We start from the raw sequence: 19,736 nt of genomic DNA, 5'->3' as shown, positions 1-19,736 counted from the left end.
ATACTACCCGGGAACGAGGCTGAAGAACCCGGATGGAAACGAAGCTTAGAATTTGAAGCGCGAAGGGAGGGGGGAGCAGTTCTCAGTGTCTTCATTGGCTGTATTCCATGTCATTCACTCTTCGCTCCTCCCCTTTCCCCAGGCCCTAGGTCTTCTGGCCGGCGCCCGATTCTAACCGTTTTCCCTACCCCCACCCATTCTCAAAGGCGCGTTTTTGCTTTCTGCTAAAATGGTGCACAGACTTCATTTAATAAAAAGGTAAATTTTGTTGAGCATTCTAGTAGACCGGACACGGTTAAAAACTTTCACTTATACTTTTGCGTTAACTCTTTTTAATTATAAAAACAAGACGATAAAGGCAGATACTCTTACGGCAATTTGCAGAAATGGGAAACAAAGAAGTTTAGGTAATACAATATATTTGCCAAAATTATCCTGAACAAGAATCTTTCGTGAATGGGAGAAATTCTTTTAAATGAATGTCAATTGAGAATAAAAAACCTAGCGAACGGCATGCAGATAGTTTATTCGTATATAGCAATTACTAAACACCTAACTAAATGGCAAGCGCTGGGCTAGGCCAGGAGGATACAACCCATAACAAGTAAGACATAAACCAGGCACTCCTGTCATGGTAAGGCTTCCAGATGTATTAAGTACAGGACACCCAATTAAGTTTGAATGTCAGATAAGGAGCACTTCTTTTGTATATGTTCAAAATATGTATAAAAATATTTTTTGTCTATCTGAAATTAAAATTTAACTGATTCAAAGATTCTACCCATGCTACTGGAGAGGGGGGATAAAAAAGCGATTTTCTAGATTAAATTTCTCTAAAATGCAACAACAAACAGAATAATTCCATATTGTGATTAGTGCCAGGGAGAAAGGAAACTAGATACTTCAGTGAGCAACATTAGGGAGACCAAATTAAATTAAGACATCAGAGAAGGTCTTTCTGAAGAGGTGACTTTGGAGGTCAGAGCTGAAGGTAGAGAAGAAACCTTGGGAAGGGCTGAGGGAAAAATCTTTCTGGAAAAGAACACTAAATAGAAGGAAAGAGCTAGGCATGTGTCGAGGGGCAGAAAGAGGACCAAGGTGATGGGAATTCAAGGGACATGAATGATATAAGGGAACTTAGGTGGGCAGGACCTGTGACTCCACTAAATTATAATAGCTGGGTAAATGTGGAAGCAGGGACACTAATAGAACTGTGGGAGAAGATGAGAAAGGATGATGGCTTGAATTAAGGTGATGGCAGTGGAATGGAGAGAAAGGAATAGTTGCTGGATGTCTATGGCAGTAAGCATGGACAGAATTTGCTAATGAACTAGAAGGTAATATGGTATGAATATTTGTGTCCCAAATTCCTTTGTTGAAATGCTAAGCCCCAAGGTGATAGTATTAAGAGGTGGGACCTTGGGGGAGGTGATTAAAGTCTTGAGGGTCTTTATAAAAGATTCCTACTCCAGATGGAACTAGAGAACATAATTTCTAGTGGAAATAAGTCAGACTTGGGGGAAATATCATATGTTCTCTCTCTCATATGTGGAAACTAGAAGGGGAAATAAGGGATTCCATGAATGTAGAAGGGAAGCACAGCATCTCTAATCCCAATACTCACGAGGCAGAGTCAGGAGAATAGCAAATTTCAGGTGAGACCTAGTCTCAAAATAAAAAATAAAAATGGACTGGGGAAAAAAATGGACTGGGGGATGTAGCCCAGAGGTAGAACACCCCTGGGATCAATTTTCAGTACCACAAGTTTGAAAAAAATGAAAGTGTAAGGGAGATCATTAAAGTAGGCAAAAGGGTTGGGGAAGAGGGAATATGAGAGGGTGGGGAACTATTGGGAAGTAAAATTAATCAAATTACATATATATATATATATATATATATATATATATACACACACACACACACACACACACACACACACACCAATGAAGCCTATCATCCTATATAATTATTATACACTAATAAAAAAAATAAGTGTCCCATTCCACTATATGAGGACAGATTGAGAAGGTACCATCTACGAACAAGGAAACTGGTGGTGGTGGACCCTGACCAGACACCAAATCTGCTGGTGACTGGATTTTGGGCTTCCCAGCCTCCAAAACTATAAGAAATAAGTTTCTCTTGTTTACAACCTGCCCAGTTTATGGTATTTTGTTACAGCAGCCTGAATGGACTAAGCAAATAGGGTACAACTGGGAAGGAATTGCAGCAACAGGGGGAATCGTTATGGATGACTGTAAATAGCTGGTACTAGTATGGCAAATGGTGATAGTCATTTACCAAAATTGTTTCAGAAGAGCAAGTTTGAGGAATGGGGTTAGAGAAATCTGAGGCTTGGAATACACATCTGTGCTAAATTGACACCTTAAAGACAGTAATAAAAGCCAACAGAATGGACGAAACCACCAAAGAAGAAAGTACAGTATAAAAAGAAGGCCCCAGATCACACATTATAAGCTACTAAAATACAGTGCAGACCTGTAATCCCAGCTACTAGGGAGACTGAGATGGATGGCAAGTTCAAAGCCAGCCTTGTCTCAAAATTAAAAAAAAAAAAATTAGGAGTGGAGCTGTGGCTCAGAGGTAGAGTGCTCGCCTATCATTCATGAGGTACTGGATTCGGTCCCCAGCACCATATACAAATAAAATAAAGATATTGTGTCCACCTATAACTAAAAAATAAATATTTTTTAAAAATTAAAAAGCTGAGGTTATAGCTCAGTAGTAGAGCACCACTGGGTTTAATCTCCAGTAATACAAATAAAAGGTGGGGCTGGGTATGTTGCTCAGTGATAAGAGTACTTGCCTTTCATGTGGATTCCTGGGTCTGATCCCCAGCGCGCGCGCGCGCACACACACACACACACACACACACACAATGTATATGGAGGGAAAAATAACTGGAAGGAAAAATATGCTAAAATGTTATTTATTTACTTATTTATTTATTTCAGTACTGAGGATTGAATCTAGGGTCACTTAACCACTAAAATACACCTCCAACCCTTTTTATTTTTTATTTTGAGACAGGATTTCACTATATTGCTGAGACTGACCTCAAACTTGCAGTCCTACCTCAGCCTCCTAAGTCCCTGGGATTACCTGTATATGCCACCATGCCAGGTTAAAATGTTATTATTTATCTTGGGCTGTGTAGTGGAATTTATGGTCAGTGGTCACTTTTCTTCTTCATAGTTAACATTGACCTACACATAGTAAATTATGATATATACCAGGAAGATTGCAGTAAATAATTTTCAGGTCATGAATAAAAGCCCCCAAGGAACTTTGCAAGTAGCTCTAAATCATTAACATTAATGGAGGGAATAATGATCAATAGGACAAGAATATATTTGTTCTTGTTTCTTTTTTCCCCCATCCAAATAGTAACATGTAAAGCAAAAGTTATGTCTGCCTTTAAAATGAGTTATGTAAATTATTGACTCAGAATAGTTGGGAATTGGTCAGGTTGGCAAAAATTATTGAAACACCAGACCCAATAAGCAGAGCCTGTACCTCCAGGGGAAGCCAAGAGAAATCGCCTACTCTGGGGAAGCAGGCACTTTTCTTCTCTGTCTCAGATCCAGACTGAAGGACTACAGGATACACTTCAGGCTCCTAGGCTAAACCAGGTCTCCCCTAGTCTAGAGCAGAACAGGGCAGGTTCCTCTATAGATGACCCTGTCTCCCTGGGTTTCTAGAAGGAAATGTAAAGGCTGTAGCTGTAGCTCAGTGGTAGAGCACTTGCCCTGGATTCCATTCCCAGCACTGAAAAACAAAACAAGAAAAAGAAGGAAATGTGCACCCCTGTGGAGCAGATCTCTCTGGCTGTGCAAGTTAGGAGCCAGCAATGTGAGGTAAGAAGAGAGTGTACTCTGGATGGAGTGGAGGGCCAAGACAGCAGCCTTTGTAAGTGCCAAAAGAGAGGGAGGGGGTTGGAGGGAATTGTACAAAGGGATCAGTATGGCCATAGCATAGAATGGAAGACAGAGGAGGCAGAGGGTTTACTGACTAGATCCAGAATGCAGTGGAAACAGGAACCATTTTAAGAGGTGGAGCAAGGTAATCAGATTTCACCTTAATAAGATTACTATGGCAGAAGTCTGGAGACTACATTGGGGAAGAGAGAAACAAGAAACAGGAAGCAAAATAGGAAGGTATTGCTGCAGTAATCCAAGAGAGGAGAGAGACATGGGCATGCTGAGTGTAAGGAACTTTGGTGAATGGACAGTCAGATAGATAAGCAGGTCTCAGACTGCCCAAAAGTTATCTCTGAATCTCATCTTTCCTTCTAATGGACCTTTTAGATTTTTCTTTTTTAAATTTTTTTATTTCATTTTTTTAAACCAGGGATTAAACCCAAGGGCGCTTAACCACTGAGCCACATCCCCAGCCCTTTTTATATTTTATTTAGAGACAGGGTCTCACTGAATGAGTTAGAGCTTCGATAAGTTGCTAAGGCTGGCTTTGAATTTGTGATCTTCCTGCCTCAGCCTCCTGAGTTGCTGGGATTACAGGCATGTGCCACCACATGTGGCTCACTTTGCCTCTTTCTATTCACTCCTTGGGATTGTCATTAAATGTATGTAGTTAGGTTTTCTTTATACTATAATGTTTTGTTTGGCTCATTGTTTCTCTCCAGATACTATCTCAGTGATGATAGACCGAGTTAAGCAATATTACTTCACCACAAGGTAACCATGGAATATAACCAGTGATAAATGTTGGCTGAATTGACTTGCAAGCTTTTATCCCCCATTTCACTTAGCATGAGATGGGAGCAGAATGATAAGTATTTAATGATAACTGGTGGCCTTGCTTTAATTCCAACTTACCTAGAAGGGGCTCACATTTTTTCCTAAAGCAAAAAAACTTCACAGTTAAAAAGCTTAAACCAGGGCTGGGGATGTGGCTCAAGTGGTAGCGCGCTCGCCTGGCATGCGTGCAGCCCGGGTTCGATCCTCAGCACCACATACCAACAAAGATGTTGTGTCCGCCGAGAACTAAAAAATAAATATTAAAAAAAAATTCTAAAAAAAAAAAGCTTAAACCAGTTAAATTTAAGAAATAATCTTACAGCCAGGCATGGTGGCACATACCTTTAATCCTAGCTACTCAGGAGGCTGAGGCAAGATGATGGCAAGTTCAAGGCTATCCTAGGCAACCTAGTGAGATCTGTCTCAAAAATTGATAAAAGAACTGGGGATGTAACTCAGTGGTAGAGCACTTGCCTCGCATGCATGAGACTCTGAGTTCAATTCCCAGCACTGTAAAATAAGTAAACGAATGAATAAATAAATAACTTTTCAGTCATCAAACTAGGGATCACCCAGATGAGTAAATTTCAGCTGCTCTGTCAGGCTTGCATTTTAAACTAAGGGCATATGAAAGGTCCTGTAGGTATGCCTGCTGTCCTAATGGTAGAAAAAGTCCTGCCCCCTGTTCTTGAATAGTCTGTTGTTATCTTGTGTGAAGCAACAAGGAGGAAAGGGAGGGAAGAACTGTATGTGATTAAAGATTAGGACACTTTCCAAACCACTTTATGTAGCCACTGTCCAGAAGATAGCCTACTTATTAGAACAAGCAAGGAATAAAGACTTGTTTTTTTCTTGCTGTGTTGGCAATTGAACCCAGGGGCAATCTACCACTGAACTATATCCTCAGCTCATTTTATTTTAAGAAATTGTCTTTATTTATTTATGTACTGGGGGATGAACCCAGGGATGCTCTACCACTGAGGCACATCCCCAACCCTTTTTATTTTTTATTTTGAGACAGGGTCTCACTAAGTTGCTTAGGGCCTCACTAAGTTGCTGAGTCTGCCCTTGAACCTGTGATCCTCCTGCCTCAGTCTCTAGAACCACTGGGATTATAAACATGTGACACCTGCTGAGCTGGATCAGGCCATTTAAAGGACCAAGTTCAAGGCCAGCCTTGCCAAATTATTGAAACCCTGTCCTTTTTGTTGTTGTTGTTGTTGTTGTTGTTACTGGGGACTGAACTCAGGGCCACTTTACCACTGAGCTACATCCCCAGCCCTTTGTCATACTCTTCTGCCATGATGTTCAGTCTCACCTCAATCCCTGAGGAATGGAGCCGGCTGTCTTTGGACTGAGATCTCTAAAACTGAGTCCTCAATTAACTTTTCCTCCTCTAATTGTTCTTGTCAGGTCTTTTGGTCACAGCAACAAAAAAGCTGACTAAAACAGAAATTGGTACTGAGAAATGGGGGCGATGCTGTGACTAATCTGACCATGTGGTTCAGAAGTTTTGGGAGCTTTTTTGAATTTGTGGGAGGAATTTTGGAAAGTTTAGAGATGAAAGCTGGAAAAGCTTTAGATTGTTGTAAGTGGATCTTAATAGGTGATTCTGATGAGAGCTCAGAACACCAGAATGCTGATAGGACTGTTGCATAGTAAAATCTGTGCTCATGAGGTTTCAGAGGAGGAGGAGGATTCCATTGGGAATTGGACTAGAAGCCATTCAAGTTACATTCTGGCTAAGAAGTTGTTTGCATTTTGCCCATGTCCTGAAACTTGGTGTGAGGCTGAAATTAAAGATGATGGACTGATTAATATGGTGGAGGAAATTTAAGACAGCACAGCCTTCAGTAGGTGGAACAGATATTGCTGGTGGTTTTAAGCCAAGTTTATCCTGATAATCAGGAGCAGAAAGCAAAGCAAAAAGACTTGAGAATCTTGCAGTTTGGCCAGAAAACTGAGTAAAACTGGGGCTGAGGAATGTGTGGTTGTGTTAGACACGACACCCACTAAAGAAATGCTAAAGACTTTGCCCAGAGACAATAAGAAAAATGGCTTGAGGGCATCTCAGGAATTAGTAAAACCACACTCATCTCAAGCTCAAGGGTGTAAAAGTAAAAATTCCTTTGAAAGGAGACTAGTGAGGCACCCTGCTTGTGCACGAGGGCCTAGGAAGTTGTTTCACCATGCTCAGTGGCCAGTTACTCAGAGGCTGCTGTAGCCAGAGTCCCTGGAGGCTTGGTTACTGCTCAAGATGGTGGCAGATCTTGGCATCAACCAGGTAGTGCTGGTTCTGCAGGACTACAGGATGCTGGAGTTAGGGGGTCATGGAAGCTTCCACCAAGATTTCAAAGGAAGGTCTGGGAGTCAAAAGTCCCTGCAGGCTGTCCCTGTGAGGGCACTACATGTATATGTGAGGAGGAAGCCAAAGCTGCAGTGGAGACCCCCAAAGATTAAGAAATGCCAGTACCATAGAACATCTACTGAAGAAATCTTCAGGGATAGAGCAGAGAGGACATGTGGGCTGCAACCAGAAAAGCCGTTGATGCAGAGCTACACAAGCAGGATGCCATGTGCTCCAGATGTCAGATGTGGAGCGACAGGACTTGTTTGTGATATGGGAATGTTTACTCTGTGTCTTTTTATGTTGGATACATGTAACTTGCTTTTGATTTTTATAGGGGCTCACAATGAAGGTTTGCCTTGGATCTCAGGAGACTTTGGACTTGGACTTTTGAGCAATCCTGGAACTGTTAATGTAACAGTTATATACTTCACCTTTTGAATATAACCCTCATTGCTCTTAGGCTTATTTATTTATTTTTTGTGGTGCTGGGGATTGATCCCAGGTCCTTGAGCATGTGAGGCCAGCACTGTACCAACTGAGCTATATCCCCAGGTCGAGGCTTATTTTTTTATTTTTATTTTTTGGGGGTACCAGAGATTGAACTCAGGGGCACTCAACCACTGAGCCACATCCCCAGCCCTATTTTGTGTTTTATTTAGAAACAGGGTCTCACTGAGTTGCTTAGCACCTTGTAGTTGCTGAGGCTTCCTTTGAACTCACGATCATCCTGCCTCAGACTCCCAAGCCACTGGGATTATAGGCGTGCACCACCACGCCTGCCCCCCCTGGCTGAGGCTTATTTTATTATTATTTTTTATTTATGTATGACAGTAGAATGCATTCCAATTCTTATTACACATATACACAAAATTTTTCATATCTCTGGTTGTATGCATAGTATATTCACATCAATTTGTGTCTTCATACCTGTACTTTGGATAATAATGATCATCACATTCCACCATCATTAATAACCCCATGACCCCCCCCTTTCCCCTCCAATCCCTCTGCCCTATCTAGAGTTCATCTATTCCTCCCATGCCTTCACTCCCATTCCCTATCCCACTATGAATTAGCCTCCTTATATCAAAGAAAATATTCAGCATTTGGTTTTGGGGAAATGGTTAACTTCACTTAGCATTATCTTCTATAACCCCATCCATTTATTCTTCTCTTTTATTGCTGAGTAATATTCCATTATGTATATATGCCACATTTTTTTATCCATTCATCTATCCCTCTCATCGGTCTAAACCCAAAGGACTTAAAATCAGCATACTACAGGACACAGCCACATCAATGTTTATAGCAGCACAATTCACAATAGCTAAACTGTGGAACCAACCTAGATGCCCTTCAATAGATGAGGCTTAATTTTTAAAAAGCCATTTTTCTTTTCTTTTTTTTCTCCAGTCTCCCCCTACCTAACAAGACTAGGGAGACAATGTTATCTTTTCTTTTTTTTAAAGAGAGAGTTTTTTAATATTTATTTTTTAGTTCTCGGCGGACACAAGATCTTTATTTGTATGTGGTGCTGAGAATCGAACCTGGGCCACACACATGCCAGGCGAGTGCACTACCTCTTGAGCCACATCCCCAGCCCCTAATGTTATCTTTTCTTCCCGTAGTTAATTGTCCTTGAAAACACCCACCACTGGAAGGAGAAGTGTCCTGAGGATCCAGGAAATTCATAGCTCCCAAATTAACAAGTGAATCCTAACTCAGCATCCGGGTACCTTGGAACCACCTGCCAAGATCTTCTTTAAAAGCCCTCTGTTTTCCCTGTTGAGCACAATTACAGCCTCTAGGACAGGAGTCTCCTGTGTTTCTCCTTTGCTAGTAAAGCAATAAAACTTCTTTTTCACCACACATGCCTGTAATGCATGCCTGTAATCCCAGTGGCTAGGGAAGCTGAGTCAGGTGGATCAGAGTTCAAAGCCAGCCTCAACAATGGCAAGGTGCTCAGCAACTAAGTGAGACTGTCTCTAAATAAAATTTAAAATATGGTTGGGGATGTGGCTCAGTGGTCGAGTGCCCCTGAGTTAAATCCCTGGTACCAAAAAACCCAAACCAAAATATCTTCTTTCTTAAAACTGTGTCCTTGTTATTGGATTGGTATCAGAGACAAGGACCAAACTTTAATTAACAGTAAGACTATGGGGACTCTTGTCTTATGACTAAATGTATTTTGTAATGTGAAATGGACATGAGCTTTTGGGAGCCAAGGGTGGAGTGTTATGGTTCATATGAGGTGTTCCCCAAAAGCTAATTGTGAGAAAAATGCAAGGTTTAGAGGTGAAATAATTGTATTATAAGAGTCTTAACCACCCAATCAGTGTATTAATCCTATATGTGTGTGTATATATATATATATATATATATATATATATATACACACACACATACACACATATATATAGTGTCTCTCTCTCTCTCTCTCTCTCTCTCTCTATATATATATATATATATATATATATATATATAGTCTCTCATCTCTCTCTGCTGCTTCCTGATGTCTTGAGCCCCTTCCCTCTGCCACATGCTTTCACCATAATGTTCTGCTTCATCTTGGGTCTCAAATAATAGAATTGGAACTCCATGGATTGAGACCTCTGAAACCCTGAGCCCCCAAATAAACTTTTCTCCTTATAATTGTTCTTGTGTGTGTGGGGGGGGGCTGGGGTTGTGGCTCAGTGGTAGAGAGCTTGCCTAGCACATGAGAGGCCCTGGGTTGGATCCTCAGCACCACATAAAAATAAATAAATAAAGGTATTTTGTTCAACTATAACTAAAAAATAAATATTAAAAAATTATTTTTGTCAGGTCTTCTGGTTGCATCAATGAAAAAGCTGACTAAAACACAAGGGTGATTTACCACTGAGCTACATCCTCAGCCCCCCCCCCTTTTTTGTGGTGCTGGGGAATGAACCCAGGGCCTTAATGCATGTGAGACAAGCACTCTACCAATTGAGTTATATCCTTAGCTTCACATCCTCAACCTTTTTTATTTTTATTTTGAGACAGTGTCTCACTAAGTTGCTGAGACTGATGTCAAACTTGTGATCAGTCTCCCAAGTAGCTAGGATGATAGGCTTCTGCCAACATGCTGGGCCTGTGCCTTCATATTTGTATACATATATGTAAAGTTATACTATATATGGTATTAATATGCTAAGTACACCTACCAAACTAGTATCAAGAAATATCTCTGGAAGATGAGGGAGAAGACCAGGTTGATAGAAGTGGTCAAAAGAGGATTTTAGTCTTCTTTGTAATGTTTAAAAATTTTTTTAAAGAGTGTTATTAGGGGCTGGGGATGTGGCTCAAGCGGTAGCGCGCTCGCCTGGCATGTGTGCGGCCTGGGTTCGATCCTCAGCACCACATACCAACAAAGATGTTGTGAACTAAAAAAAATAAATAAATATTAAAAAAAATAAAGTGTTATTAAAAGGTTGGTTCTTGTCCCCAATTGCCACGCCAGTTTAATAATGAGGACTTGTTTTTGAGAAAAAGGATAAAGAAGGTTTATTGCTTTACTAACAAAGGAGAAGCACCTGGGACTCCAGACCCAGAGGCTGTGGTTCTCCCCTTAAGGGAGAACAAAGGGCTTTTAAAGAAGTTGTTCAAAGGCTGCATTCCCAGTGTGCCCCAACAGAGGATTGGGATTCATTTGTTAATTTGGGAGATAGCCATTCTTTAGATCTTCTGGCATCATCCCCCAAGTCTGAATTACTTGGTTCCTGAGGCAGGCGAATGTGTGCTCATATACAGATAAAACTAGGTCTAGGACAGTAAAAGATAATGTTTTTCTCCTCCTGCAGGTTATGGGGTGGGGAGAGAGAAGAAAAGAAAAACATTTCCCTTTTAACACAGGCCTCAGAGCAGCTAAGTCTATATTCAAAAGGTAAAGTGGAACACCGTTACAAGAGGATATAAACTTTTTGTACTTATGTCATTAAAGATCAATTCAGGGCTGGGGTTGGTAGAATGCTTGTCTCACATGCACAAGGTCCTGGGTTCAATCCCCAGCACCATACACACACACAAAAAAAAAAAAAAAAAAAAGATTAATCAACTATTGGGCTGGGGCTGCAGCTCAGTGGCAGAGTGCTTGCCTAGCATGTGTGAGGCACTGGGTTCAATCCTTAAAAGGGCCTAAAAATAAACAAAATAAAGGTATGTTGTCCATACACAACTACAAAAACATTTTTAAAAATATTAATCAAAGAAAAAATAGTTATCTATATTGACTACTTCCATTTCATGAGTTCTCATTTAATTCTCACCACTCCATTCTGGCTTTTATACTTATGATTTCCTTTCAAATATTTTTCTTTTGTCAACAATGACATCCGAGGAGAATGGGAAAAAAAACAAGGGGGAGAAATGAATTACAGTAGATGGGGTAGAGAGAGAAGATGAGAGGGGAGGGGGGGATAGTAGAGGATAAGAAAGACAGCAGAATATATCAGACACTAGTATGGCAAAATGTAAAACAGTGGATATGGAACCGATGTGATTCTGCAATATATATATGGGGTAAAAATGGGACTTCATAATCCGCTTGAATCAAATGTATGAAATAAGATATGTCAAGAGCTTTGTAATGTTTTGAACAATTAATAATAAAAAGTCTGAATTAACTTCCAGAAAAAAAAAACAAAAAAACAATGACATCCATGTTACCAAATCAAAAAGATATTTTTTGCTCTTTTACTTGGCCTTTGATGCTCTTGTTTACTTTCTCCTGGAAACACTTTGTTATGATTTGGACTTGGAATGTCATCCAAAAGTACATGTGTGGAATACTTGGTCCTCAGGGCAGTAATGTGGGGCTTTGGGGAAGTGATTGGATCATGAGGGCTCCAAGATCATTAGTGAATTAATCCATTTGATGAGTGAATAATCTGAATGGTCTACTGGGAGGAGGTGGAAACATAGACAAGCGGGGCATGGTTGGAGGACATAGTTCACTGGGAGTGTAACTATGTCTTCTCCCTGGCATCTTTCTTTCTCTCTGTCTCTGCCCCCCCCTTTATCTCTCTCTCTCTCTCTCTCTCTCTCTCTCTCTCTCTCTCTCTCTCTCCCCTGCCATGAACTGCACAGCTTTTCTTCACTATCATGTTCTGTTTCACCCCAGGCACAAAGCAATGGAACTGGTCCAATCATAGACTGAACTTCTGTAAACTTGAGACAAAATAAAATAAACCTTTCCTCCTTTAAGTTGTTTATGTCAGGTGTTTTGGTCTCAGCAAAAAAAAAAAAAAAAAAAAAAAAAGCTGACTAACATTCCCTTCCTTGGCTCCCAAACTCTACTTTTATATTCGACATCACATTGTTACCGCTGTTGGTCGGTGACGAGTCCTTGCTTCCCCGATGTTGAAGAATAACACCAAAGAAGCACGCTGAGGCTAGGTCAGAGTAGAGATTAGAAGTTTATTAAAGAACAGCAGAAAAGACTTCTCCCGGAGGAAGAAGGGGACCCAGAAGGTGGAATCCGTGGAAGTGGGGTTGTCTCTCCATTTTATAGTTTTGGTGATGGAATGTAGGTGGGAAGGCCGGAGGGGTGGGACACAAGTGAGCCTAATTATCACCTTTTGGGATGGGATTATCACTTCTCTAGGGATGGGCTCTCTCCAAATCTGTTGGGGCTGTTGGTTAACACTTCTTTGAGGTGGACTTTGGCCTAGGGCCTTTTTTGGGACTTCATTAACATTCCCTGAGTCATTCCCAGCATGGCCTCCATTTTAGATTTCACTTGGTATTAGACCCAATTTACCTAACTACACTGACTACCTAACTTTATTTTTTTATTGAGAGAGAGAGAGAGAGAGAGAGAGAGAGAGAATTTTTTAATATTTATTTTTTAGTTCTCGGCGGACACAACATCTTTGTTGGTATGTGGTGCTGAGGATCGAACCCGGGCCACACGCATGCCAGGCGAGCGCGCTACCGCTTGAGCCACATCCCCAGCCCCACCACTTTTCTTAATACGACCTTTTTTAAAAAAACTATGCATATTTTTTATGACATGTACTACTTATGTTAAAATATTATAGGGTAAAAAAAATAAAATATTATAGGTTTATAAGTGTTATTTTGAATGAATTAATAAAGATCTTTACAATTTTTCTCAGTTTTACTTACCAATATGGTAAATACCCATGGATCTAAACTACAGAAACAAAAGCTCTATGGAATTCCTGACTCATTCTCCCTGTCTCTCTCCCTTCCCACCCATACTTTTTTTCTATTTTTTTTTCAGCACTGGGGATGGAACCTAGTACCACCTCCATGCTAGTCAAGTGCTCTACCACTGAGCCACTGAAAAAACCAGCCTCTACCCCAGAGCAAAGCCTGTCCAAGGAAGGGGACATGACCTTTGTCCTTGGAAAGACCCACAGAGCACTCCTAGGCACATTCCCACCCTGCTAAGTTGCTTATCTACAAATAATAGGAGAGATCTGCTGTGCCAGGTGTCCCTGACTCAGTCAGGCTAGGTGGGGACCCATAGCAGCCCCCTAGCAGCCACCAATCAGCATGAGACAGGGAAATACCTGGGATGCCAGATGACCCTCCCAGTAGTTTATGGTAGTTGATAACAAGTTGGGAAACCATGTAGTTCAGCATGTACACCCCTCTTGGCTTAAACCAATCAGTTCAAATGAATACCCTTTTGTACTGATCAGTCACCCTTACCCAACTTGTTCCCGCCAGTGAATGTGCTAATCATGTTTTAGAGTTGTTTTATGATTTTCCCGCGGTGTGTGATGATTTGCTAGAAGAGGCTATGATGTATGTGAAGTCCCTGCCCTCTCCAAAGAATGTATAAAAATGCTGCAAACCCTGGGCTCGGGCCTCTCAGCGTCACCAGTTGCTGTGTGTGCGCGGAGGACCGAGCTAGCTCGCAATAAACACCTCTTTGCTGCTTACATCGATCTTGGGTCTCTGGTGGTCTTTGGGGGTCCTGAATTCGAGCATAACAACACATCTCCAGCCCTTTAGCCCTTTCTATTTTTTATATCAAGCCAGGGTCTTGCTAAATTGCTGAGGCTGGTCTCAAACTTGCAATCCTTTTGCCTCAGCCTCCTGAGTGGCTGGGATTACAGTCATGGGACTCAGTGCCTGCTTCTCAATCATTTTCAAGTACATAAAAGAGTCCTGAGAAGACCTGATGGTGAAAGGGTAAAGTTTCTAAGCTGCAAAGCCTGAGTTAAAATGTAAAGGACTAGGTATTGTAAAGTTTCTGAACTGCACACAGAACCTGAAATTCCTGAGGCAGTTAAGACAATGCCCGGTACTGACCATTTAGTTGTTAAATAACCTGGACCCTGTGCAGTTTGGCACGTAGGCATTCAGGGCCCAAACCAATCAGTTTGGGCCTTTAGGAGTGACCTATCACCCCCACCCGACCTGTTCCCGCCAATGAATGGACTAATCGTGTTTGAGAGTTGTGGTTCAATTTTCCCGTGCCTCATGATGATTTGCTCTGATGTATGCAAAGCCCCCGCCCTCCCCAAAAAGTGTACTTAAGCACTGCTCAACCCCTGCTGGGGCTCTGGGCCGCTCTCCCTTCCTGAGTAAGCCTGGAGCCCCAGCGCGCTGGATTGGATCCTCAATAAATCCCCTTTTGCTGTTGCATGAGCCGGTCTCTTGGTGGTCTCTTCCTCCGAAATTCGCTGGACCCTTACAGTGGAACACACTATAGAATTAGCTACATCCAGCCAAGGCAGGAAGATTCCTTGAGATGTCATGCTTTAGCCATTCTTAACTTTCCTCTGGATTATAGTACTCAGCTAAGGCTTCCATAGCAAAGGGCCACAGTCTGGGTGCTTTGAACAACAAAAATTTATTTTCTCAGCCTTGCATGTTGGTACATGCCTGTAATCCCAGTGCCTCAGAAGTTCAAGGACAGCCTTAGCAAGTTAGCAAGGCCCTAAGCAACTTAGTGAGACCGTGTCTTTTTTTTTTTAATATTTATTTTTTAGTTCTTGGCGGACACAACATCTTTGTTTGTATGTGGTGCTGAGGATCGAACCCCGGCCTCACGCATGTCAGGCGAGCGCGCTACCGCTTGAGCCACATCCCAAGCCTGAGACCCTGTCTTAAAATAAAAAATGAAAACAGTTGGGGATGTAGCTCCGTGGCAAAGCATTCCTGAATTCAATCCCTAGTACAATAAAAGCAAACAAACAAACCTTACTTCAAATACAGTCACATTCTGAGGTACTTGGCAGGTGTTTTATTTTTATTTTTATTTTGAGACAGGGTCTCCGTAAGTCACCCCAAATGATCTAATTTCCTTCTATTATATACTGGCAACCAAACCCTTAATACATGAAATTTTGGAAGACACTTTAAACTCAAACTATAATAATTCCCATCTACACATGAAGAAACTGAGGCATAAAGTTTTTGAGGAACTTGCTCAAGATGTCACAGGCCTTAAGTGGCAGAGCCAGTAATACAGCTCCAATGCCTGCACTTTTTAGAACAAGCCTGGGTCTTGCTGGTTTGTTACAAATGGAAAGTAGTAATTATTTTAATTGGATATCTCAATGATAAAATATGGTTTTACATTTATCAATAAAATATTTTTGCTGCCTTTAAGGAGCTTACCCTTTATCTGGGGAGTAGATAGCCCAAGAGAGATGATTTTCTGTTAGAGGGAAAAATTTGTGCTTCGGTGGGAATCTATGCATTGTCAGGTTCTAGAGGATATCTCTCAGTTTTGTTGATTGAATAAAAACTATACTATAACTCTGTAATAACTGATTACAATGTGAAATAATTATTGGATATGAACTTGTAGACTCTAAAAGTTCTGGTTGAGCTTCAATGTGGTTGAAAATTATGTTAGGTTCTACTAATTTTATCTCCATTTGCACATCCTTGTCATTATTCCTTATCTATTAATAGGTTTCTTTGGATTCTCCTTTGAAGTAGTTATGAAATTGGCCTAGTTCCCACATGAACTAAATATAATCTTTAGCATTAGCTCATTTTTATATTTGTATGACAGTCATGATTTATCCTTTTTTATTTATTTTTTATTTTTTAAAATATTTTTTAATTGTTTATATACCTTTATTTTTTATTTATTTATAAGTGGTGCTGAGGATTGAACTCAGTGTCTCACACATACCAGGCAAGTGCTATGCCACTGAACCACAACCCCAGCCCCAATTTATTCTTTTTTTAAAAAAAACACAACTATCTTTTGGACACTCATACATTGATGGTGGGACTGAAAATTGGTGCAGTCACTATGGAAAGCAGCATGGAGATTCCTTAGAAAACTTGGAATGGAACCACCATTTGGCCCAGCTATCCTACTCCTTAGTCTATACCCAAAGGACTTAAAATCAGTATACTACAGTGATGCAGCCACATCAATGTCACAGCAGCTCAATTCACAATAGCTAAGCTTTGGAACCAACCTAGGTGCCCTTGAATAGATGAATGGATAAAGAAACTGTGGTACATATACACAATGGACTATTACTCAGCCATGAAAAATGAAACTGTGGCATTTGCTGGTAGATGGATGGAACTGGAGACTATTATATTAAGTGAAATAAGCCAATCCCCCCCAAAACAACGACTGAATGTTCTCTCTGATAGACAGATGCTGACTCACAATATACAGCAGGGTGTGGAGGAGGGGGAGGAGTGCATGACCAGATTGAAGAGGAGGTGGGGGATGGGGGAAGGAAGTGGGGATGGGATGGGATGGGAATATGAAATGCAGTAGAATGAATTGGACATAACTTTCCTATGTTCATAAATAAGTACACGACCAGTGTAACTCCCCATCAGGTACAACCACAAGAATGAGCAGTTATACTCCATGTATGTATGCTATGTCAAAATACATTCTACTGTCATGTATAAATTAAAAAAATAATTTTAAAAAGAAAAAAAACCTGTCTTTTTTTAAAAAAATCTTTTTGTAGTTGTAGCTGGACAGATGCTTTTATTTTATTTGTGTATAGTGCTAAGGATCAAACCCCAGTGCCTCACACATGCTAGACAAGCATTCAGCCACTGAGCTACAGCCCCAGCCCTGTCTATTAACAGTGTGAAGGACAGGACATCAGGGACCTGGAGACTAAGATAAAATGGCACAGCTATAGGCTTAGACACCAAGATAAATGTAGATAGGTTTTAGAAGAGAAAATCTTATGATCAAGGTTAAATTTGAAAGACAAGAAAGGACAAAAGACTGCTGACTTAGAACAAGATTGTTGTACATAATTAGGATTTTGTATTTTGTTAACAGTTTGATTATCCTTTTGAAAATTTTGGTATTTATAAACCTGTAATAAATGTGTATACTCTTTCCATAAAAAGTTGACTCACAGTCCAAAATTTACACTCTAAGGGAAAATATAAAACTTTTCTCTCACCATATCAGAGTATATAAATGGCAGGATTAATTACCCAGATGGAATACATACCTCTCTAAATGTTGAATATGTGAAATCAAGCTATTTCAGTAGCTGCTTTGCTCTATTAAAGTAGAAGGTATGGAAAAAAAGGAGATCCAGAGTTAAGACTGACTAATGGGGAGGCAGACAAAATTATAAAACACAGTGATAAGTGACAAATTAGAGATATATAAAAAAAGTTTGTCTTTTTTATTTTACAAAATACTACACTTGCTTTTACTGTCAATATCTTCCTATTAATTATATGATCTAAGACAGGCAAATTAGGTTCTGTTTTCTTGGCCTCAGTTGCTTCACATAAAATGGAGAGATTATGCTGGGCATAGTGGCACACACTTGTAATTCCAGTGATTCAGAGGGTTGAGGCAGGAGGATTGCAAGTTCCAGGTCAGCTTCAGCAACTTAGTGAGAAACAACCCTGTTTCAAAGTTAAAAAAATAAAAAGAACTGAGGTTGGGGGCTGGGATTTTGGCTCAGTGGTAGAGTGCTTGCCTAGCATGTGTGAGGCACTGGGTTCAATTCTCAGCACTGCATACAAATAAATAAAAATAAAAGTTTCATTGACAACTAAAAAAAAAAAAAAAGAATTGAGATTGTAGCTCAGTAGTAAAATGCTCCTGGGTGCAATCCCCAATACCCTTCTTCCAAATGGATAGAACAGTAACTAACCTGCTTCACTGGAAGGATCATATGAAACAATGGATGAGAAAGAACTTTGCAAACTCTATGGTTACATCAAAAGAGGGAGTGGGCATTACCCATGTTATTTACATTTACTTTGGTCTTTTGACCATATCTTCTTGTGATTTTGGTACTGGGGACTGAACCGGGGATTGAACCCATGGGTGCTCTACCACTGAGCAACAATGCCAGACCTTTTTATTTTATTTTGAGATAGGGACTTCATAAGTTGCTAAAGTTGGCTCAGCCTCTGGAGTAGCTAGTATCCTGGGTATAAAACACTGCCTGGTTCTCTTTTGATGTCTAAATGTGGCAAAATACATGAAAATGTTTATGATGGTGTAAGTTACATGGTATCCATTCATTTGTTCATTTTAACAATCTATTCTGAATCTCTATTTAATGTTCTCACTAAGCTCCTGGGTCTTCACTAGGAACATGAAAACAAGGAAGAAATGGACCCTGTGCTCAAGAAGCTTATTTCCAGAGGAAGGAGGGAGATAAGTAAACAAATAAAATGAATACAATGTTTTCTATTCTCCCATCAAAATACCCCTCATGGCACAGGAGGGACAACTTATATCTCTCTGGACTTTGGGAAATAGTCTACATTGATAAATGAATTAAAATTATATTTTTTTTGTTTGTTTGTTTTGGTGGTGGTACTGGGGATTGTACCCAGGGCCTTGTGCATGCAAGGCAAGCACTCTACCAGTTGAGCTATATCCCCGGCCCCTCTAAAACTTTATCTTTTTGATGCCACATTGTTGCTCATTTAAAAAAATATATTTATTTTTTTAGTTGTTGATGGACTTTTTGAAATTTATTTTTATGTAGTGCTGAGAATCAAACTCAGTGCCTCATACATTCGAGGCAAGCACTCTACCACCAAGCTACAACCCCAGCCCTGCTCATTTGTTTTGTTGTTGTTTTTTTTTACACAACAACCAGCCAAGCAAGGTTTAGTCTGGAAATGCAAGGCTGATTGTGTACTTGAAAATCAATGTAATTCATCATGTTCAGTCTTAAGAAAAAAAAAATGATAATGTCAAATAGATGAAAAAAATGGTAAAATTCAATACCTAAAACTCCCAGCAAACTAGGAAGAGTAGGAATGTCCTTAAGTGATAAAGGTATAGCTACAAAAAACCCCACAGTTCATATAACACTTAATGGTGGAAGAATTTTCCCTTTAAGATTGTGGGGAATAAGGCAAGGAAGTCCACTCTCCCTACCTGTATTCAACCTTGCATTGGAAAACCTACTCAGTGCAACTATGCAAGAAAAAGAAACCTAAGGCATATGGATTGGAAAGGAAATGAAACTGCTGTTATTTGCACACAACATGAGAAGGTTTATAGGGCTTCTCAGAGTCAGGGAGGCCTATATCTGTCCTAGCAAGTCTCACAGGGTAAGTGGATGATTTGCACAAGGCTGTCTTGGGGCTTAAGCATCTTGCTGTGGGTTGAACAGGCA

General features: G+C 40.4%; 1 long non-coding RNA gene across 1 annotated transcript; it reads left to right on the top strand.

The window, feature by feature from the left end:
* The first annotated feature begins 50 nt into the window (after window positions 1-50).
* LOC144371683 (uncharacterized) lies at window positions 51-8,997 on the top strand. Its single transcript, XR_013431660.1, has 2 exons — window positions 51-258; window positions 8,757-8,997. It is a non-coding gene; the product is annotated as an uncharacterized LOC144371683 (long non-coding RNA).
* The last annotated feature ends 10,739 nt before the right edge of the window (window positions 8,998-19,736 follow it).

Source organism: Ictidomys tridecemlineatus, chromosome X (genome assembly GCF_052094955.1).
Source record: "Ictidomys tridecemlineatus isolate mIctTri1 chromosome X, mIctTri1.hap1, whole genome shotgun sequence".
In the NCBI taxonomy this organism is placed as follows: Eukaryota; Metazoa; Chordata; class Mammalia; order Rodentia; family Sciuridae; genus Ictidomys; species Ictidomys tridecemlineatus.
This window is presented reverse-complemented; position numbering and strand designations above follow the sequence as displayed.